Raw genomic sequence first — 24,369 nt, 5'->3', positions numbered from 1 at the left:
ACAAAAAGCTTACCGCGTAAAACCCCAACATCTTGGCGGATATATTTAAGGATACCCTCACCAATGCAGTTAACTCTATAGCCCCATTAGAATGTAAGAAAGAGAAAAAGTCTTTTCACTCAAACTCTTGGTTCACAGAAGAGCTCCAAACCCTGCAAGCTAACAAACGACAAGCTCTCAAAAGTTGTCAGACTAACCCCAGTGACGCTTCGAAAGAAAATTTCAAATCAGCTGCTTTGCAGTACAAAGAGGCCATCTTCACTGGTAAATCCAATTCTTTCAATCTCTGAATATCTAATGCCAACTCCCAATCCAAGGAACTATTCACCATCTTCAATGAACTCACTACACCCCCTACCAACACTGACGAGATCACTAAAGATGACGCTTGGTGCTCAAGCATACAAGCTGCAATGCTCAATAAAATAGACCTCCTTCAAAACAAAATCCAAGATCACTATAAAGCCTTAATTGACCAAATCTGATCCTCACAGATCCGGCCTAACCACAAAGTACCCAATCTCCCCAAATTTGCCTTTAATGACATCTCAGAATCTGAAGTTAAAGACCTTCTCAAACACCTTATATCATTGTTATGCAAGGGCGATATATGCCCCCCTAAGATCATTAAGGATTGTGCAGAGGCCCTTGCCCCGCTCCTGGCGGCTTTTATCAACTCCTCATTTAAATCAGGCATCAAAGAGGCATGGGTGCGCCCCCTCCTGAAAAAAACTATGCTAGATCCTGCCCAGCCTAACAACTACCGGCTTATAACCACCATCCCGTTTCTTCTCAAAATTCTGGACGAAGCGGCTCATAGCCAGATCCAACTATACCTGGAAACAATTTCCATATTAGGAAATAGACAGTCGGGGTTCCGCAAAGGGCACGGCACCGAAACCGCCCTACTAGACCTAAATAACCAAATCACTAAAATCTTGGACAAAGGCAAGCCTGCCCTCCTCGTCTTACACCTCTCGGCGGCCTTTGATCTTGTAGATCATAAAACCCTGACCGCCCACCTTACGCAAGCAGCACATTTCGCCAATGAAGCATCTTCTTGGATCACTTCCTTCTTAGAAGGTAGAGCAATGAAAGTTTTCTCAAACATAGCAACTGCAGCGCCCACTATCATTCACTGTGGAGTCCCTCAAGGATCATGCACTCTACCAACTTTATACAATATCTTTACCAAGCCTCTTTTTGACAAGCTTGATTCACTTGGGATTGCATATACAAACTATGCTGATGATACTCAAGTACTTCTACCGCTAACAGGCTCATGCGACCAAGACGCAATAGTACTATGCCAGATTTATGTCACCATCCAAGCCTGGGTGGCCGAAAATGGCTTATGCCTCAATGGGGATAAGGCAGAGATTCTTATTCTCGAACATAAGACTACACTGGCCAAGCTAGACCGCCTCTACTCCAATTTCAGCATAGATAACTGCATCATTCCTATCTTATCTTCTGTAAAGACTTTAGGGGTTCACATTGATGTCACACTATTTATGAACAAGCAAGCTATAGCCATTGTCTCGGCCTCCGCCTTAAGCACCAAACTCATCAATGCAATTAAACCTTTTCTAACCAAGTCTAACTGCCTCTCAATAGCCAGAGCCACCATAGGTGCTAAATTAGACTATTGCAAAGCTCTCCTAGCAGGTACCTCCATGAAAAACATAAACCGGCTCCAAATCACCCAAAATAATTCACTAAGAGCAGTTTTAAGCATCCTGAGAAGAGACCACATCTCCCAAGCTAGACAGGCAGTCACTGGCTCCTGGTCAATGAATGCATCACCTTTAAAATCCTCATTCCCACACACAAGTGTCTCAACCTTACTGCACCCTCCCACCTATCAGAAACATTAACCAGAACGATCTCAGTCCGGCCCACCAGAACACAATACACTAATCAGCTCACCATCCCGCACATCAATAGGGCCAAAGCAGGAGGGATAGGCTCCCCGTTTTTAACCCCCAACCTTTGGAATGCGCTCCCTACTACCCTCAGAGCTGAAACCTTGCTCCTTGCCTTTCGGAAAAATCTGAAAACCTCCCTCTTCAACTAACATTACCCCTTCATAGTTCCCAACTAACACTATGCCCCTCTTTCCCTCTCTCCTCTGTGCACCTTCATGTACTATGTAATTTGTTTTGTAATTTTTAAAAAAAATTGTATATCTGCTAACACTGTAACTAAGTATGTTCACTTTCTGTAACAAGCGCCACGATGCTCACGGGCTGTTGTGCGCTCTACAAATATGAATAAATAAATAAATAAATGTCTCTATATTAGGCTGAAAGCCATACAAGTTTTACAAATACAACATTCAGCAATGTACACATACAAAACATCACACACAGGTGTTCCCATGAGTATACAGAGAGGATAAAGGCAGCATTGAGTTAAAAAATAAACTGAATGTTGCTTGGTAATAACATAAATAGCCAAGCTCGTGCCAACGGCCTATGTTAGGGCGGAAAAGTAACTGAATATTATCAATGGGCCATGAACCTTGATGGTTTGAATAAAGGGTCCTTGCTTGGGGGCCTATTCCCCAACGAAGCAGGGTTTGCTACTGTGAGCACAGACCCGTAAGGAATATTATCACAGGACAAATGGCTGAGTACTATTAGGGAATTTGACAGCGGTCCACATGACTTGTTAAGAGTTAACACACCCTCAACTAAGTAATAGTCTCTAAGGTCAATGCTACTAGAGTCATATGCATTGGCTCCCTGTCGATGAATCCTGGTACAGCGTGTGATTTGCTCCTGATTGACAAATGAACAGCCCCTCACCACCCGGATCCAGTAAAGACATTTATTTAAAAGGACATCTCTGGGCTCATGGTGGTTTGGGGCAAGCTTGGTGACCTTGTGGAGATAGAGTGACACCCCTACCCATGGTGACATCCGCCTACTCTAATTATCAGTTAATCTGTCTAAAGCATGACCCAGCCGAGCTGTTGCCCTTCCTGGTAGATTATTTACCCTGTGTGCCCTAACTGCATGTGGGCCAGTAGGGGTGCAACAATGAGGGCTGGAAGGAACAATGGCCAGTCCCGCTATGGACAAAGTTATTTAGATCTACCTTAGGCAATACATCCGCTCCTGCCGGACCTGTTGAGGAATGGATATTTATTTTGGGCCTATTGGTGAGCCCTCTTTGGTCTGATTAGTGTCAGTGACGTCAGGTCTAATTTCAGACACAGTCACAGGTGCACCATCATCCGCTTGATTCACTCGGTCCCCTCCTTTGGCCCCTGCCTGGTCGAGAACCCCTCCTTACTCATACCACTGCCCACCAATTCAATCAAATGGAGAACTAGTTACTTAAGTTGGGAGGTTTCAGCCAAGACAGTGTTACACTGGAAAAAACACTAGGCGCTGGTCTCCTCCCATCTGACTGAGCTGATATATCGTTGACCACTCTCTCACAGGAAAAAGGGAAAACCACATTGTATTTTGTCTGACGGCAAGACACAGGTGGCCCCCGCTATTGCCGCCTGTGTCCCCATTCCTACAGTCCCTCTGCTCGCAGACCCAGATGCTTCTTTGCCCACCAGTGGCCCTTTAGGGGACCCCTGCAACCATGTAATTACATTGGAGAGTTTTGCAGGGAGGGCGAGGGAATTCATCAGATTCGGGTATCTTGGGCGTTATGTTTCCTCCTATCGCAGTTGTTGAAATACAGGGACCAGGGGAAGTCGAGGATCCGGTGCGTCTGGAGCTGCAAGCATTGCAATCATTATGCAGCTGGTAGAGGTGGACTTCCCAGGATTAAGAAAAAGATCAAAGGCAATGACTCCCCCTGCGGCCGTCCTGAGGGGAACATCCATAGGTGTTGTCAATAACACAGAGCCCATGCCTTTATTTGCGGGGTGCGAGCGCGGGCATCCAGCATTTTCAGGTTCGCCAAGGTCTGCAGAATCAACAATGTTTTGGACAACAGTTCTCCCTCCCTGCAAATCCAGACTAGTTGGGAGGCTGGTTGCGGGGACATACGAGCCCAGACAATTATTAATTTCAGTAATTAGGGAATGGGCTTCACCAAAAGGGCTTTTGACATTTGCTATTGCTATCCTTGGCTCTTTGGTGCATGCTGTTATCAGTTCATCTGGCACTGGGAGTTTCCTATTAACGAATAAGATTATCTGTTTTAATATGGATGCAGACTCAAGTGCAGGGTTTGCTTGCACATCAGGGATGTTGAGGATTGGCCTATCCATGTTGAGTTCACTAGGCCTTCTATTTAGAATGGACAAAAAGATGTGCGAAGCGCAGGGCCGCTCTCCTCAGTTCTCACTTGGTTTCCTGCATAAATCGGTTGACCCAGAGTCCGCTGGCCCAATATCAAAAGGAATGGCAAGATAGGTGTGGTGACTCTCACCTGTTTTCCATGCAGCCCTGCAGATCCTCACTCCGGCTCTCCCTCCCAATAAACGTCTGCACAAGTAGCCTGTGTAGGAGTCAGTTGCTCCAAGAACCTTCCAGGGAACAGACAGCAACCTTCAAGGTAGCCCCAGGTGTGAACACCCTTGGGTGCAAACACCCGCACACTTTATCCCCTGTGGGCTTCGCCAACGTGGTGGGATTCTGCAGTTTTTGGTTCACGGGCCTAAGCAAACTTGTGGCAGCAAGGAAAGACTCACCCTCGGGTGCAAACACTTGCACCCTTTTCCCCCTGCAGGTTTTCTTACCTATGTGTGTCTTGAAGGAGAGGTGAGGTGTCTCTCACTCTAACCAGCCTTCAAGAGGGGTACACGTGGATATTGGTATAGCTACTTGTATTGTTTATACCAACCAATCCTGAGAAGAACCAATTACTTAATGCTAAATAACAAAATCCAATCAACAATTAGCTAACGGAGCCACATGTCCATGGGTTCTTCCAGGTCACATGGGTAAAATTGTTCTTTTTTTATTACCCAACGAAAACGCCACATTCAATAGTCACGTTACATATACGTGTCCATAATATTCTTCGGAACTGAATTTATTCACATATAAAATGGTCCCTAATGATACTTGAAGACAACCCTTGTTTCACACTATAGTGGATCCAATGTGGTACACAAAGTGTGCTTCTTTAGGGCCTTCATTCAATTACGAGCGTGAGGATCCTTGACTTTGCCTGTCCTTAAAGAACATGATGTGTCTTTCAACATTTTGAGACCACTATCAACTGATGCAGACAGTTCAAATGCTGTGGTAACTATGCCAGTACCATGTGGCAATTACACCTCTCACTTCTAAAAGAAATGTGTTGGCTAAATGCCCATACATACAATATTTAAGTGCAACAATCAATAAAAAGGTATCATTTTTTACATTGAGAGAGGGTAATCAACCGAATTACAATGGTGAACCTAATCCCTTACTTAACAAAGAATTTGAACTGTTAATATTGGTTTGTGATGGTCTAAAAATTAGCTGGTGAAGGTTAGGCAATCTTCTGCTTAATCCTCCCATTTCATGCACTCCTTGGCTGCCAGGAGTGGAAGGCTATGACCAAATCTCTGATGATCTCACAAGACTGCGCACATGGCCACCACTGGGACACAGCCGTCACTGATTTGGATCAGGTTTTGAAGTCTACTGGTTTTCCCACTCGAGATTTTTTTGATGCAATACCGGGCAGCTCATGATCCTCCCGAAAAAAATCTATTAAGTTGGTAGTGGTGGCAGTTACAGTAGTCAAGTCATATCCATAAAGATTAGGCTCGATTAGGCTTGGGCATGAGTTTGGCGGTGAAGCATATTTTTTGTGGTAATTGCATAACTGCCACTTTTTTGGCAGTAAGGGAATTACCATCAATTTTACTGCACAACCGAATTTCGAGATTGGAGGTGAAGTTGAGAATCCTCGACTTCGCTGAATGTATTGCATCTGAATAACTGCTCATTATCAATCCAACAAAATACTCATGGAGTCCTACTGACTGCAAGAATGGGGGTTAACACCACCATGCTGCTACTCGTAATCATGCAGTAAATCCGTGGGATTGAATTTTGGTAATGGTAGACGGGTGTGGCAGTAATTCCAATAAAATTACTGCCAAATTCATTATGAGCCCAATGTGCAATTGTGATACTGCTCTCTGGAAAGAAATGTATATGGTTAGTTTTCTTCCTCCAATGGTGAGGAGACACTTTCAGGAAAGGGTTGTATCAAGACATTTTGCAACATCACCTAGGACCTTTCCTGCGGTCTTGTCCTCTATGACGTCACATAACTTGTTGGTACCTTAAAACAACAAAATATTGTACTATTATTGGGACTGTACAGTATCGCATTTGGTTTATTTGTACAGAGCATAAACCCGTTGCTATCCAAGTATTTTTGTTGATTAGTTCCAAATGCGATCTCTTGATGGTGCTGGTGTGCGGAAAAAGTTACCTGCCGAAAGGTGAGTTTTAAGAAGTTTCTGCGACTAATATATTAGTTCCTCCCATGGTAGTTTTAATAATTTGCCCACCTGAAGGGAATGCAAGTGACATTGATGAGTATTTTTAAAAGGGGTCGACTTTATGTTTCAAGAGATGGTTATGCCAGGGGACACATTTGCTCATTGTTATGGTTGTTCTTTTTTTTCAGGATTGCATCTTTTGAGAAGTGTGTGTGTTTGTGTGTGTGTGAGAGAGAGAGAGAACGTGTCTGTGCGAGCCTGGCAGACAGCGTGTACAATGGATTCCTATGGGTTCCGCCTGAAGCTGGCCGACTCCATATCTCCAACATTTGCGCCAGCAGGAAAATCCATGCCGGGCGCAAATGCTGGGGCATTTGTATGGCGGAGAGGAAGGCAGGTGGTGGAAATGCAAGTTGTGTTCTACCCCTCCTCTCTGCCATAAAAATGACTGAAAATGAGCCGTAGCATGAATGGAAGGTGTTAAAGTCTTACTCAAGTCTTTTACGCCCTCCATTTGTGTTATGATTCAGTGCAACAATAGCTCCTGGCGCTTTTTGAGTTTACGTATTCGTTTTTGTAATAGACCCTATTGCGATGTAATTGAGCCCAATTATGTCATCATTTAGCTTTAATGTGATAACATCAACTCTGCATGTGATAACAGTGAACACTATTGTGGCATTATTGAGCTTTGTAGTTAAGTCCACATATAATGTTTTGAGGCCCAGTGTAGTGCAATGGGGTGCTGTAGTGAAGATAGCATGACCTAGTGAAGTATGGCTGTGTCTGTTTACCAAACTGAATATCGGCCTTCAGTACCATAGAATAAAACAGACCTGCAAGAACATTAACTGATCTCATGCTGAAGTTTTAAGTCCCAGCACTAAGGTTTAAGTGTCACGACAATAGTGGCCGCCGGTGAATTCTTTTTATTGGAGGGGTGTAAATATTTGCCTCAAATATGCGATAGCAACCAAACATAGCGGAAGAGCCCAAACCAACCAAGGAGAGTTTGGTAACAGGCACAATTGTACTCCTGACAACATTTTGTGTATAATGAGTTAAAATGGTCCATTTCACGTAGACGTTTATTCAAAATCAGGGACAAAGCCATACAGTATGCTCTGGGTTTTGTAGGGTAATTCATGAAAAAATCCAATAGATGTAAGTCAGCAACAGAGCAGCCCAAAGCTTTCCCCACAATATTTGCCAGTATCAAAAACATTTTCACGCTGGCTGTGCCCATACATTTCCATGCTGGCTGCACCTATATATGCCAGTATTCCCATATAAGAACATATTCTTGTTTACTTTTCATATAGTGCCAGTAATGACTAAGGCTCCCTGTTTTCTGTTTTTACTGTTTTTTTACACATAAATACAGACGGAAATCAATCTGCTTCTGTCTCTTTTTATTTATAAAATTGAAAAAAACTGAAAAACAGGCATTTCTGCTTGATTCCCTGTGCTGTCAGTCATCTATCGCAGGCCAATCGTATTGCCGACTGGTGTAAGGGGGTATGTAATCATTGTATAAAAGATAGTATTAAAGTTCTTCAAATTGATGACACCATGTAACTTAGGTAAGCAACAATAACAGGAGCAACCATGTGTTATTATGAAACCAATGAGGCCCACATTGTTGTGGAATAACTGGGTTCCATTTGTGTTCGGTATGGCTGAGTATGTATTTTAGTAAATGCATTTTTTACTCAAGAATAAATACAGAAAATATGTGTTGCCAGTTACCCTTTTACATGACAAACAATAAATGTGAATAAATACAAAACAATTGGCAAAAAATCAATACATACAGACGAAATTATGGAAAAATAAGTACCATAAAACCAGGAACCTTAGTAATGATACTATAAGAAACCATGTTCAAAATGGCTCTGCCAATATATACCGGCACCCGCACCTAAGAGCATACTCCTGTTGGCTTTGCCATTAAAAATGCCATGCCCAAAAAGAAAACATGTTTAAATTAACGGCTCCAATGTAGGCCAGTCTAGATGCATAATAGCACTTAACATGTTTGCTTCATCATAGATGTCCAGAAAATATGCCATACCACAGTAAGATATTATAGCTACTCTATCGTAAAAGTCCAGTAAAAATGTTTATGCTACAGTGAGAAATGGCTAGACTGGCCGCACCAAAATGCCAGTCTAGCCAGATTATAAAACTTATCATGCTTGCTTTATCAAAGATGCCCAGTAAAACATTCTCCCCCAGCCCAACTCAGCCTCCCAGTCTGGCACAAACCCAATACAAGCACATGCATATTCACTTGCTCATTTATTAGCTCATTCAAACACACATTCACACAGCATTCACTTGCTCGTTCACACGTCATTAATTTCAAACAACATTCACTCAGCATTCACTCACTCATTCAAAAACACATTCATGCAGCTTTCACAGAGCATTAATTTCAAACAGCATTAACTCGCTCATTCAATCACGCATTAACTCAGCATTCAGTCGCTCATTCACATTTCAAACAGCATTTACTTGCTAATTCACTCGCTCCTTCAAACACACATTCACGCCATAGCATTCACTTGACCATTCACACAACATTCAAACAGCATTCACACAGCATTCACACAGCATTCACACACACATCCAACCACCTGTACATCATATACTCGCTCATTCACACATGCACACACACATAGACATTACAACATACACATCATACATACAAAATTAAATCCTACACCTACCTTAGCTACAGTCCTGACTCTGCTTCTCTCAGCGACACCCCTCCCATTACAAGACCCTCTGGCTCCCGTGCACAAGAGGAGGAAACACAGAACGCTTCCTGGTTCCTGCACATACGCACAGGAGCTGGAGCGCCACATTCTCAGCCCCCCATTTAGTCTCAATTTGCAGGGAGGCACAGGAGTGCCCTGTTGCACATTCAGATGTGCAGTTCCCCAGACTTCATCCCAATGGGCAATGCATGGCTGAGGAAGTAACCCCCCATGCACCACAGGCGTGTATGGGCCATTGCACATGTGCACTGGGGAACACAAACCTTTCAAAGTGAAGAATCGTTTGCATTTGACAATTTAAGCTGTGATTCCTCCATAATGGACAATGGTACGAGTGGGTCGGCGCACCCTCTTCCATTATGGATGAGCTGCCCCTTCACGACAGCATACCATCTAGGATGTCTTTGGGACATGGGATGTTTGAAGGGGGGTATTTAGATGGAGCATGAGTGTGAGGTTGATTTCCCAGGTGCACCAAAGGTCACAAGTAAGCCTTGCTGCAAATATTTCCATTAACTTCAACTTGTGAATCTATTTATTTTATTGTGGCGCGGGCAGTGGGTATCTACAATTCTTTGTAAATGACAGATAAAAGAGACGGAGGGCCTGATCCTAAAATCTGATTGAAAAACCTATTGTGAATCAGGTTCTGAGTGTCTGGCTCACATAAACTGACTGGGAAATGGTACAGAAAGGGGTGACCATTGAGTGGACCTTTGGGCTCTTGAAGGCATGTTTCAGATGCCTACACTGATCTGGTGGTGCGCTGATGTACAGGCCAGAAAAGGTGGGGCAGATATTCCTTTCCAGTGCAATGATGCATAATATCTGTGTCAGACGTAACATACCCCACCCCCAGATCTGGACATTCCTCTGCCAGAGGATGATGATGATGCAGTGTCAGCCAGGCCCATGCATGTGCGCATGGAGGCCCAGAACGGGTGCATGGCCCATAAAGAACTCATGGATAACTTATTCTGAGTACCCCTTACACTCCGACTTCCCTTGCACCTTACTGCACATGATGCACACACAAAATCAATAGATGTACCAAAATAAGGAATGTCCACTCATTGCTTCTAGTGAAAACTATATGTATTAAAGAATACATTCAAAATCCACCACCCTGTTCCCCCCTGCACGCACACACCCCTTTCCCACACACACACCCTTCCCCCACAATCTCCCTTCCCCACACATCACCCTGCCCGCACACAACCCTCCCCACACACCCCACTCTCCACACACACCCCTTCCCACACACACCTCCCCACACTCCTCCACCCCAGCTTCCCATGCACCCCCCTTCCCACACACACCCTCCACCAGCAGCTCAAACTCCCCCTCCCCAAACATGCAAAGAACCCATAGTCACAACGTGTATCAAAGTGTTACACCAAGTGTCATTTGTATTACCATTTCATAACAGGGCTCTTGGCTGGCAAATGCTCAAGAGTGGCTTGCAGGGTGAGCAAGAGGGACTCAGATATGCCTGAGATCCCCTCAATCCCCTCACTGACCCTTTGGGCCAGGATGAGTAGTGCAGCAGTAATACGGCTTTGTGCCCATGCACTCCTGCGGCTGCTGGCCTGGATGCACTCACGCAGCAGTCTCAATTCATTGAGCTGCTGCTCCACAAGTATCGTCATTGCCCCATGCCTGTCCTCCATGGCACATAGTCAAGCATCCATGTCCTGGATGAAGGGCATGGGTGGAGGAGGGGGGCTGTTTTGCTGGGCAGAAAGACGGGGTCGGATAGGTGGTGGGGCCATCTTCCTCCTCCTCCTCTGTCCTGTACTTGCCACAATAGGCCAGTGGCTGGTGTGCCCATGGTTTTGTGGAGGGCACGGGAGGGACGGTGGGGCCACTGACCACAGGTGTGGTGCTGGCAGCAGCTGGCTGGGGGGTGGCACAGCTGGCACAGCAGGAGGTGGAATTGATGGTGGTGGTGGTAGCACAGTTGGCACAGGCGGTGGTAGTGTTGGTTGCGCAGCTGGTGGTGGCAGATCAGAAGGTGGTGGTGCTGGTTGTGCAGCAGGAGGTGGTGCAGCCTTCCCAGGTCTGCCAGCATGTGCTAGGCCTGACCCGCGTCCAGGCACATCGCTGTCAGAGGATGTTTCTGCTGGTGTGAGATGAGCATGGTGTTAGTTTTCTGGGAGTCGCATCTGCAGGCTTGCATTACTCTCATGCTACCTTGTGTGTGTCCTGCTCTTGTCATGCTGTTTCTTTTGCTGTTTGCTCCGATGTGTGCTTCTACATGTGGGTAGTGGGAGTGCATATTGACTGTTGGTCTGCCATCGTGGCATGTTGTTGTGTGTGGGGTGGACCTATGATTCAGTCCTGCTCTCCCATGGCACATCTGAGCACTCATCGTGTCTCCATGTGTGGCCTGAGCATTTTGGCTATGGTGCTTGTGCATGGCTACATCTGCCTGCATCTCCTAGCATGTGTGTGTGATTGGGCCATTTGCTTTGACTGACACGTATTACAACGGTTTCCTTGCGAATTTGGTGTTTATCTTCCTGGGGATGTATGTGTTTGACTCAACATTTGCTTTTACATGGGGTTTGTTGTACTTATCACCATCGCCTTGGGTCCCAGCTCTCACCTCTGCTGACCCGACTCCCTCGATGCCCTCCATGTGCAAGATGGATCTGCACATTTTCTCCCAGGGCATGAGAGTAAGGGGTGCCACCATACCTCCTTCTGTGGCAGCAGATTCCCTCCTATAGGGGGCCAGGTTGTTTCGGACCCTCAGCCGTAAGTCGTCCCACCGCTTGTGGCAGTCCCATGGTGCGCGATGGACAGTCCCCATGGCTGTGACCTTGTCGTCCACCTCCCGTCAGATAGCCGTCTTCTTTCTCTGGCTTGTCCAGAAGAGGGCCTCTGCATTCATGACCACAGTGTCCACCAGTGCAGCCAGCTTCGCCTCTGCAAACTTTGGCTTGTGAAGCCACACCTCTGTGACTCTCGATATGCCATTCCCAGGATGGCAGCAGGAAGCAGGCGATTTTAAGTGTATTGATTTTTTTAATGAATGGCTGTTGTCGTGCTTCTTGTTCCTGCGATGATGCAATATCCGGCGCCGGTGATTCCGGCAGTTTGGGTGCTGTTATCGCTATTTCTGGAACATGTATGTCAGAAACACCAGCACTTTTCTGTCGGCGCCAGTAATTCTGTGGCGCCTGTGGACATGTAATGTGCTGGTAATTCTGGCGGTTTGTCTGCGTAAATGGTAATTCCTGCACCACACAATTACTGGAGTTTTTACAGCTAAGTTGTAATGACCCCATATCTTTTTAGTAATGAAAATGTAGGGCTGCACCAGTTTACAAACCAAATAAAATAATCCTGTTAATCCTGCATTTACAATGACCCATATGCAAATAACTGCCCTTGAAATCAATGTAATAATATTTTTGTTACACATTTTCATGTGGATGTCATTAATACTTTACAGGAATTTACTCCAGTTGAAATGATGCCTACATTTTAAACTCTTTGGCGTAAAGTTGGACGACATAGTAGGTCAGTAAGAACATTATTGTTATAATCCAGAACATAAAAAACTAAATTTATAAATATCTTAATTATGAAAATATCTCAGTGCTTGTAGGTTCAATTTATGGCCTTTTCTATTTTTGCCCAATAAATTCTGCTAGGTGCCTGTGCAGTGTTTGCAACTGAGCAGTGAATTGGCATCTGGCAAGGGTGAAGAAGCCCTGGCTTTTTTTTTGACTTTTTATTAGTGAATAAAATGATGTTAGTAAATCCATTTCAGAACGGGAAATCTGCTGACCAGCTCCTCCTCTTATAAGCTCCATGTAGCCTAATTTACAACACCTGCACTTCAGTGGTACAGAGCAGGTTCAGGTCACAAATACCCTCTTGACATCCGCGGTGACAGCCAAGCCACTGCACTGCAAGGGGGCTGCATTTACAATATGCACATCTGTTCCGAAAAATGACATACCTATGAGAGTTGCTATCCTGGCAGTTTGTTAAACTGTAAATATTAGCCATGCCTGAGTCTAAGGTATGCTGGCTAGTACCTCTCATAAATATTCAAGCCACAACAAATTGCTATCGCACATGTTTCATCCCTGTGAGCCCATCTCAGCTGTGGAGGGGTTATGTGCATCCCCCAACCAGGCTGTCTCTGCTGCTCCCAGCAAGACTTTAGGTCTGCAGGTTGCCTCTCTTTGATCCTTTGTGAGGGAAGGCAACACCTTCTCCAGTGAGACAGCCACTACACAGGAATCTGTCATGGGAACAGGAATAATAGAGCACCCCCTTCACAAAAGGACTAACCTCACACCAGGGTGGTGCATTCTAAAAAGGCATTTGATTCTTTTGGCAAAGGAAGGGGACGTGGTTAGTGTAGACAAAGGGAACTAAGACCATCTGAAGGAAGGTTCCACCATCTTGTTTTCTATCTTTATCTATCTTCCTTCATTTCCCCTCCACTTCCTTTAACACAAAGCACATTGGGTGTGCATGAAGGTGGGCACCCAACACGCTTCCTCTCAGTATGCAAAAGTAAGGATAACACACCCCGTTAGGGATTGAGACCAGGAAACAAGTTGCAAGGATAACAAACTTTATATAAAATAAAGTATGAAAGCATAGAAATCTGCTGCCCGACAGCGCTCTGCTAAAAAGTACATGGGAAGCACATTAAAAAGGCACCAAGCGTCATGTGTGGCATCATGTATAGGTAACATTTCAGCATCTTTGGTTGGTTGGAGACATATACTAAACCCAGCTCCATATAGGATGCCTGGGCTCCATTGGCTGTTGCTTCTCAGTCAATCATGATGCACGTGGGTCAGCTGGGCTCATCTCTGCAGTGAAGGTCGGGACAAATATGAAACATCCCTAACTGTCTACACTAAACAACAGGAACTGATAATAAGAGAATAATGGCAACCATAAATGACTTGCAAGAATGGGGTTACTTAGAGAAAATGGGTTCATATATTGGCCTTCCGACCTCTGTATTCGTGACACTAACAGACATGTTTTAATTTGGAGAGAATATACTACTACGTAGGATTAAGTATATGGTGGGTTTTCTGGAATGGTCAGAATTAGGATGTCAGATGGGTATCAACATGAAAGTGAATGGAGGGTCGGGGACTGGTGGGCCCTGGCCTGGCAGGGTGGGGGTTGAGGTGGCATGGGCAGTTTTGTGGATATGTATTGGGCACTTGTGCTAGGGCTTGCTTCGATCAAACGCTCTGTGGAGAGCACATTCTGGGGAAGTGATGCTAAGCAATTGCAACAATAAATGAGTGGACTTCCATGAGAACAAGGCTCGTGCGGAGCTGGCAAACGGGAGGTGCAGTGTCTTGGACTCTCTGTGGCAGGGGCTGGGGATGGGAGAGTTGAATTTGCAGAGGGATAGTTTTAGGGCCTAGTAAAAAGATGGTGTCTACGCTAATGCAAAATGGCGTCTATTTTTGGAATGTTGTCTATTTTCGGGCCTGTGAGCAGCGTTATCTATATAAATCTCTATGTTGTATTTTAAGGGGATGTGCCATGGGGGTGGGGGTGTCTCCCCCCTGGTTTACACGCCATCTTTTTACCACAGGAAGGGCATGAGGGTGGGATTGTACTATTTGCTTCTCAACATTCCCCCCTTTTGTTACTCCTAAAGTAAATAATACCCTCCCTCAGTATTTCTACGTTCCTCAGCCCGTTTTACTGCTTCATCCCATGCGGGCATACCTTTAATGGTCATCCATGCTCTACACACACTTCTCAAACTCTCCCCATGCTGTGCATATTCTTCAGGAGTGCATGTCATGTAAATACATCCCCCATCCAGGTCAACCTACACCTCCTTATAATTCTCAAGATCTTGGGCTGTTTGATAGTAGTGTGATAATAGTTGTCTACCTCATCCTCTGTATGGTATATCACCACCATGCAGTATTTGGGCTCATCATTTTCGACAGTTTGCACTAGGGCTTCCCTAGTATCATGAGGCACCTTATTATTTACATTTCTATTGCTGATTGTCACCATCATCATCACACTATTTGGCACTGCTTTTCTGCAGCACCTGAGTCCTAACTGGCACACGCAGAAGATCAGCAGGAAGAACACAATGATGGGCCCCAACATCTTCATGATAGTTCCAAGCCAGGAAGGTACCTAGCTGAATGCCATACTGAACCAGTCATTGTTTTGTATTCCTTCCTCTTTTCTCATTTTCACGCCCAGTTCATCTACTGCTGTAATCACATGTGAAAATGTCACATTTTTAGCATCTGAAGAAGGTGTGAATGTGCAAACCGATTTTCTTGCAAACACTGCCTCCCATAGCTGTGAGAAGGTCCAGCACATAACGATTATGCATCCTCATGAGTCGGAGCGCTTGTAGTTCCACCTTGATGACATTAAACCCCTCTTCAGTGTCATTCAACAGCTGGATGAGCCCCCACCGAACTATCGGGAGCCATTCTGCATTTGCTCTTGTCTGGACACTGGACACAAGTGATGCAAAGAATGTCTCAGCTGAGCTAAAGTGTTTGTTTTCATCTGGGATTTGAGCAAGGAGGTGAGAGGATTCTTGAGACAGGTAGTTAGATGCATGCTTCTTGCGGGACAGGTGATCATGCTGCTCTTCCTCAGGAAATATTCGAAAGATGAGTGTTGCAATTCAGTCGGTCAAGGTGCCCTTGGTTGCTCTTGAGGCACCGCTCCCCCCTTTACATGCTCTTCTGGTATCACGAGCAGTGCCGAGTGCAGTGTTGCAAGCGTACAATAACCCCTCCATGATAGTGGGAGGTGCAAGTATGCCTGTTTGCTGCACACCCAATAGTAGTCCATTAAGGCAGCAGTGCCTTTTCAAAGATCAGGAATGGTGAGGGTTCTGTTACAGTGTGTGTTGGAACCCATGGACACCTTGCCTTCTCCATAGAATCAAAGTTTGTAATTTTCTTCCTGTTGGGCCTTGATTGATTTTTTCGAGGGCTGTGAACCATGTCAGTTTTGTGATGTGCTCTGTCCATATTTGTGCACATGTTTGGTTCATCCATTCCAGCCTTTGATCTGACAAGCCAGTCCTTCAGCCTTGCACATGTAGGTTGACTCTAGCCGTTTGTTTTCCGCTAAGCTTGTGCCCTCGATTGCCAGGATTGGTTTTTTAAAACATTTCAGACCTTGTGATCCTTCCTTGCAGAGCTTTTTGTCTGGCGGGAGGGGTTTCAATTTTACTGTGTGTACCTGGAAGGATCTTTGTATTCTGCGTAGTGCGAGGTGGATGAGACATTGGGCTTCTACTAAGGAAGCTTCTTGGGCCACTAAAACCTTAGGTGTACCCAAGGCATGGGGTACCAAGGAACACATGTAGCAACTGCCATTGGTCGCTCTTTTTCCGGTTGCACTCATAGCGGAGTACCACTGTTAGATTGCCCAGGGTGGCGAAGATCCTCAACAGTGTCTAATCCCAACCCATTGTAGACATCGTATCTATGTTGACGGGCCTGTCTTTTACTCCTTCTATTATGTACGGGAGATTGTTGTTGCCATGTAAATATTTTACATATTCTACCATTAGTACATAGTGCCCCTTGGATGTTTGCGGGTTGCTGACTTTACATTGGGAAGATACCAACATTTACATTTGTATTAGTACCTGCTGTGTCTTGTTTGTACACCACAGGGGCAGAAGAGGAAACAGATTTTGTATTAAAGACTTCAGTGTGGAACACATTATAGATTTCACTAAGCAATGAGGTAGATACTATGGCAGGTTGTGAGTTACCTTGTCAAACTGTAAACATGGTGGGAGGTGGCAGCATAAGATTTAAGACCTTCAACATGCTTTCAGTTTCATTGTCCAAAAACCATTCCATTTGCGAGATTAGTTTGGTGAAATTCTTATATACAGTGGTTAAACTGGGATATATTGCTGCCACATTTCCATATCGCCCCCTCCCACCACCCCTTCTTTTATATGGGGTCCCAGATAAAAGATGCCGCCCAGTACGTTCCCAAAACCAATATAATTATTGTGAAAACAATTGCAACAAAATTAATGCCACATTCATAGTTATATGCATGTGTAGCGCTTATCCTATTCCTACTGCTATCTGGCTGTGCATTAGTGGTTGGCGTTGACTCCATCATCATGGCACCTAAAGAGATAATTAAAACACGGTGGGTATTAATAGAGTTTTAGACAGGACGAGATATAGTGGTTAGTGAGAGAAAGATATATATATATATATATATGCTGCTTTTCTGTACTCTGTATCACTTTTAATTTGTACGTGTTTGTTCTGTATTTTCCATTTCCAACACCCTTTTAAGGTACTGCAGCGTTCATTTGATTGTTATCCAATGTGTCAGGTTCTATGCTGTGGTCTGCTTTCCTGACGTCTGCGAGGTGTATCCAGTACCGTAGCCCTTTCACTTTTACAGCCAGGGGGGGTAGAGTAAATCATCTCTTAAGGTCCATGGATTCTCAGGGAGTTCCATTTTCTCACAAGGTTCCGCACATAAACCAATTCACCAGGCATTAAGGGTTGTGCAGGGCTGTCTGCCAATGTGGTTGTTGTGTCAGTTTTGCTTTCTCTTATAAATGGTGGTGCAATTTGTTTGGCAATACATCTTACTGCCGTGTGATCTGGGTGAGATATTCTTTAAATTCTTCCCCTAAAACAGTTGCTGTCCTATGTGCATCAGGCATTTTCCTCACTAGTGACAGAGGCGTTTGCACGAGTCGACCAGTCACTATTTCATGGGCAGGCAGGTGGTGGCCCTTGATGGATTGTGTGCGCAGCTGGAAAAGGACCAAGGGTGGCAGTATAACCAGTTCTTTTTTAGGCAGTGGCACAGTTTGTATGACCTACTTTTAAGGAGGCCATTGATTTTCTCAACCACTCCGTTTGCTTTCTGGTTGTAAGTCAAGCACATTTTGTGTTTTATTCCCAATAATGAGGTCACTTCTTTGAACAAATCATTTACAAAATGTGTTCCATCGTCGGGACAAATAACATTGCATATCTCCCACCGGGGGAAAACCTCTCTAATGAGGAATTTAGCAGCACACTTCGCGTCCGGGTGGGCACAGGGCCCTGCTTCCACCCATCGCAAAAAGGGACACACCACCACAATTAAATATCTGGCTCCTTTGCATCTTTCTCCCATGTCTGCATAGTCAATATGCAGCTCACGGTAGGATCCTACAGGGTGGGGTAATGTCCCTGTGAGTGTTCTAAGAGTCATCCCTGAATGGAATACCTGGCAAGTTGTACATTCTATTACCATTTTGTTAAGGTATTCCTGGAGGTTTGGGATAAACCAATCTTCCTGGAGATCAGCAGCAATCTGCTGTTTGGAAGTGTGTCCTGGAAAGTACAATTGTTTGTATGCCACACCCAATAATTCTACAGGCATAACCACTTTCGCTGTTGTCTCCTGTCACCACAGTAAATCATTTGGTGACTGTGTGTACCTTTGTTTGGTCCATAACTCTTGCTCTGTGGGTGGGGCTCTCTTCTGTAACTCTATGATTCGAGCAATGGGTAATGAGTTGTATCCTTCTGCCTTGTATTCTCCTTGTCTGTTTATAAATATGCACTCTGTGGCCATAGGTATGGGCAGATATGCTGCTTCTTTGGCAACTGCGTCCGTGGCTGAATTTCCCAAAGAGATTTCGTCATCATTGTGTGGATGTGCTTGGAATTTCACAAGGGACACTACAGAGGGTTCTGCAAGTGCCTCAATTTATGTATTCAATAATTCTACATGTTGCACTGGGGACCCATCTGCTCTCCTGAACCCAATCCTTTTCCATCTGGATAGTTTAGCATGTACCGTAGGGGTTACGTATGCCAAATGCAAATATATGGTTACTGCACACCCCTTTGCTGCATGGAGTGCTTCAATCAATGCCACTAACTAGGTGGCTTGAGTGGAATAATGCATGGGCAAATGTTTCTTAACCAGCAACTCATATTCCTCATCTTCCAATCTCACTACTGTGGCTCTGACATATTTTGCACCTATTTCCTGGCAAATGGATGCTGATCCATCTCCGAAGACCACTTCTCCTTTCTGCAATGCATTTTCCCTAGCTTTAGGAATGTCATCTCCTTCTCCCTCATACATGGTGCAATCATGCGCTTGCATATCTTTCACGATGCATGGCTCTGTAAGGAAAGTGGCTGGGTTCACTGTTTTGCAGCGCACCACATGAATATTAGGGCTTGACAGAATTATTTCATAGGCTGATGCCATTTGTGTGGTGAGGGTGGATTTTGACATTTCGAGTATGGCAAATAGGGAGTGTTCAAAATACAAGGGGACGGAGCACCCCATGACAATTGTTGAGCTCTTTTCGAAAGCAAAGGCGGCAGCTGCAAGAGCCTGTTCGCACGCAAAGTGACCTTGCATTAGTGAGTCGAGTGTGCCACTGTAATATTTCAGTGGTTTGTGGCCCATGGAAGTTTTTTGTGTTAACACAGCGGTCATTAGGGTCTCATTGGAGTGCAAGAACAGGTCAAATTCCCGCTCGTAATCAGGTGTGGCTAAGACTGAGGCCGCGCTGATCAATTATTTTAGGCTCTCAATTGCTGTCTGCATTTCTGCTGTCCACTTTATGTGTGTCTTGTATTTCTGTGTTTCTTTTAGACCTTGCAAAAGAGGCATTGTGTACGCTGCATAGTCTAGTTTCTAGGCACTTCAGTAATTGCAGATCCCGAGGAACTTCTGCATATCCTTAACTGTGTGGGGTCTTGCTGAGGCTCGCACTGTTGCCGCCCGATCAGTTATTATTCTCTAAACATTTTTTAGATCAGTTGGCCCAAGTACAGGACCTCAGACAGACAGTACTGCAGTTTTTTCTTGTCTACCTTACAACCTTTTTGACAGGTAACTGGAGGAGAACAATAGAGTCTCTTCGACAACTTTCTCCACTTTCACTGCAGACTAGGAGGTCGTCTACGTACTGAATAATGGTACTCGGTACTTGAATATTTCCGAGATCTTCGTGCAATATCCTGTTGAATATACTGGGGCTCTCGCAGTACCCTTGGGGCAGTCGACGGTGTTCATACATTCTCCCACCCAGCGTAAATGCTGTGAGGTATTGGGAGTCTGGATCAAGGGATACTGAAAAGAACACATTTTTCAAATTAATTACAGTAAAGTGAGTGACCTGTTTTGGAATGCTACACGAAATGGAAGCGGGGTTCGGGACAAGAGGGAACTCCTTTTGGACTATATTATTAAGTGGGTGAAGGTCTTGGATCAGGACCCCCCTGTCACTTTCTTAATGGAATACACAGCCATGTTGCATGGTGAATTTGAGGGGACAATTATCCCTTGCTGAAGTGGTGCACTCAGTGTTTCTTGAATCCTTCCTCTGCTTCCCTGGACAGCCGGCACTGCTTGATCCTGGGCAATATTTCTCCTGGCTTTAGGATAATCTTTACAGGGCTCGCTTCCATCAATAGCCTTACATCATGGGGGTTACTAAACTGTGCAGCATCTTCCTCATCCCCCATGGTGCACTGCATTATGGAATGTACATCAGGGGTGTCAGGGAAGATTCTCCGCAGGGCATCCCATACCTGTGCTCGAACATTATTGAATGATGCCCCATTGTGAGTGTTGTTACTTATTGTCACCCTGGGAATCCCGCTTTCACCCACACAGTGTCAGCTTGATCTCCTATTGCTAATACCAGGAGGCTCTTAATATCTTCTATAGCCAGTGGGACGCCTACTGTCTTTTTCTAAAAGGCATAGATCCATTTCCCCGCACCTACTGTGAGTGGTGGGGGGACTTGAGCAGATTATTTTTGTCCATCTGTGCCGAAGGTACATAATGGGGCCGCCCTGATCCCTTATGGATAAGAGGCATTTGTAGTTTTGACTTTACCTTCCCGTTGCTCACCTTGGTTCCTTTCTTCTTTGCTAAAGCCATCCTTCCCATTCTATTTCGGAGCCTTCCCTCCCATGCCTCGCTCACTCTAAGATAGGATCATTGCACCTGATGTATCCCTCCCACGGCACCTTCTTCTGACTCATCAAAATTGCTCAGATACTCTTTGTCCCTCACCGAGACCCCTGTGTCATACCCCAAACTATCAGTCTCCCCTTCTCATTCTATTCGTACAGCCCGTATGGTCGCACTGTCTACTATGAAGAGGAAGTCTCCCGATTTCCATTTAACTTCAGGGATGGGAGGGGTGCCTCGCGGGTGTTGGGGTCCTCCCTCAGAACCTTGCGCTGCTTCACATACACCTCATAATCGAGCCAATTTCATTCGGGTAGTGGTTAATGCCATTTCGAGGTCTTGAGTACTTACTCCAGGGTGAGTGGGGGTGATGGAAGATGGGTCATATGGAGGGGGTGGGGCTGTACATGAGGTACCAAGCGTAGCACATGCCCGTGTTCTTCCAAGAGCCTCCGTTCGCAGTCTATCCACAATGTCAGGGCCTCTCCATGGGGCCGCACCCGGCTCAGGCGAGCATCAGGGTTTTCCCAAAGCCAGAACCCACAAGAAACTTTTTCTTCTGTGTGCTCATTTTTGGGAGCTGGTCAGCCGTATGTGGGGGAAGCCTTGCCGGAGAAGCCCTGGATCCCGCCGCAGGTATGGGGGTCTCGAGGAAATCGTGCTAAGGGGTTACCAAATGAAGGTGGCCACCCAACACGCTTCCTCTCAGTATGCAAAAATACTGATAACAACCGTCATTAGGGAATGAGACCAGGAAATAAGTTGCAAGGATAACAAACTTGATATAAAATAAAGTATGCAAGCAAAGAACTCTGCGTCCCGAGAGCGCTCTGTTAAAAAGTACATGGGCAGCACATTAAAAAGGCACAAAGCGTCATGTGTGACATCATGTATAGGTAACATTTCAGCATCTTTGGTTGGTTGGAGACATATACTAATCCCAGTTCCATATAGGATGCCTCGGCACCATTGGCTGTTGCTTCTTCGATTATGATGCACGTGGGTCAGCTGGGCTCATCTCTGCGGTGAAGGTCGGGACAAATATGAAACATCCCTAACTGTCTATGCTACACAACAGGAACTGATAATAAGAGAATAATGGCAACCCTAAAATCCTTGCATGAATGGGGGTACTTAGAGAAAATGGGTTCATATATCAGCATTCCGACCTCTGCATTCAGACCTTCATTGATACCGGGGCCCTGCTCCCAAGTGTCTCCACCTGGGGGTTTGATCTACTATTTATGTTCCCTGATGCCTCATGATACTAACAGACAAGTTTCGATTTGGAGAGAATATACTACAACGCAGGATAAAGTCTATGGTGGGTGTTCTAGAATGGTCAGTATGAGGAGGTCAGATTGGTATCAACATAAAAGAGAATGGAGGGTCGGGGACTGGTGGGCCCTGGCTTGGCGTGGTGGGGGTTGAGAGGGCATGGGCGGTTTTGTGGAGATGGATTGGGGACTTGTGCTAGGGCTTGCTTCGATCTCACGTACTGCGGATCACACATTCTGGGGAAGTGATGCTAAGCAATTGCAACAATAAATCATTTGACTTCTGTGAAAACAAGGCTCGCGCGGAGCTGGCAAAGGGGGGTGGCCGTGTCTTGGGCTCTCTGTGCGAGGTGCTGGGGATGGGAGAGTTGAGTCTGCAAAATGGCGTCTATTTGCGGGCCTACGAGCAGCGTTAGCTACATAAATCTCTATGTTGTATTATAAGGGGATGTGCCATGGGGTTGGGGGTGTCTCCCACCCTTGGCTTACACGTCATCTCTTTACCGCTGGAAGGGTTAGGGGGTAGGATTGCACCATTTCCTTCTCAACATGATATCAGACTGCAAAGTCCACTTGTTCCAAGAACAGGGATTGGCTCTTAATATGGGCTTGCTTTTGTCCGATCACCTGTAGACTTTTGCCTTTGAATCATTTCTGGTCTTCAGCCCTTGAAGAAGATTATGTTTGGACCCTGCTTGGAGAGCAGCCCTTACAAAGCCCTCCAGCTGTGAGGTGAATAAAGGCAGTCCATGGCAGAGGCACTCTTTGTTCCCTAACCATCCCCAGGGCACCCCGCCAGCAACACTGGTACCCAGGACCTCACCAGGCTGAAGGACCCCTGCCAGCCTCCCCCATTTTGGGAGCTCAGGAAAAGGACTACTCTTGCCCTTGAGACTTTAGAGTGGGACTCACATCATCTGAGACCCAAGACAGTCAGGATTTGTGAAATTTTGTTGTGGAACCAATGTGTTACCTTTATGATTTGAGCTAGTTTAGCCCAGTTCAAACCAATAGGACCCTCCAGTAGCTGCCTTAGCAATCACTAATCTTCAAAACCACTACCCGGGAAATTTGAACATGTTAGCCGACACACTCTGTCATCTGAAGACGTCATTGCCTTGCCTCAAACAAAGAAGAACCACTGCAGCTGAAATGCTCGAACCGCCATTCAAACCACCCGCCTCTTCTTCATCAATCCAGTTAACGGTAGAATTTATCCTGTTGTACGCCCCTTAAGTGCCAAGGACGAGTATGCTTGTCCTTTTTGCATAGACTTGCATAATAGCCGGGATTAAACCACATCCTTCAGTCACAGCATCAAACCAACTTGACTGTGCATCCCATCGTTCGTCATCATACCACGACCGTCGAACCAAACATGGCGTGCTCCATGATTTGCATCGCTCGAGTAACACTTTGAACTACAGCACCCTTCCTCTTGACCCCGACTCAACATCTGCTTACCCTAGACTACCACGGCTGCTGCTTTTCAAACCAAATTGAACAGCACATAGAAGCCTGGTTCGCCATTGTTGACCTGCCAAGGCACTGCAAAGGCATTATTGCCTCATAACTGCCCCCAATGTCCATTTTAGGCACTAGAAACTGACTATGTCACTTTAATCCCTATTGCTCTTCAAGAACATATCAATTACAAGAACATTGGACCTCATTACAAGTGTGGCGGGCCGGAAACAAGGGTGTTGGTAAGCTTACCAGATCCTTTGTTTCCGGACCGCCACACTACAAGTCTGTCTGTGGTGCTGCTTCGCCCGGTGCGTCTGACCCTGCCAGACGCAGCAGCCGCGGCATGCAGCGTTGCCATGGAGGCACCGTCAGTGAATGTGCTGGTGCTTCTGAGTCCCCATTCTCATGGAGTCCTGTGACTCCATGGGAATGGGACTTAAAAGAT

The 24,369-nt window shown here is 45.5% G+C and overlaps 1 protein-coding gene across 1 annotated transcript in view; it reads right to left on the bottom strand.

Moving 5' to 3' along the window:
* The window catches only part of TBX4 (T-box transcription factor 4), a 613,533-nt gene that overhangs the window by 571,960 nt on the left and 17,204 nt on the right, over nucleotides 1–24,369 (bottom strand). The gene's annotated exons all lie outside the window — the stretch shown is intronic.

This window comes from Ambystoma mexicanum, chromosome 9, assembly GCF_040938575.1.
Source record: "Ambystoma mexicanum isolate Mex_15411 chromosome 9, UKY_AmexF1_1, whole genome shotgun sequence".
Lineage (NCBI taxonomy): Eukaryota > Metazoa > Chordata > Amphibia > Caudata > Ambystomatidae > Ambystoma > Ambystoma mexicanum.
Note: the sequence above shows the minus strand (reverse complement) of the source record. Positions and strands in the feature narration are given on the sequence as shown.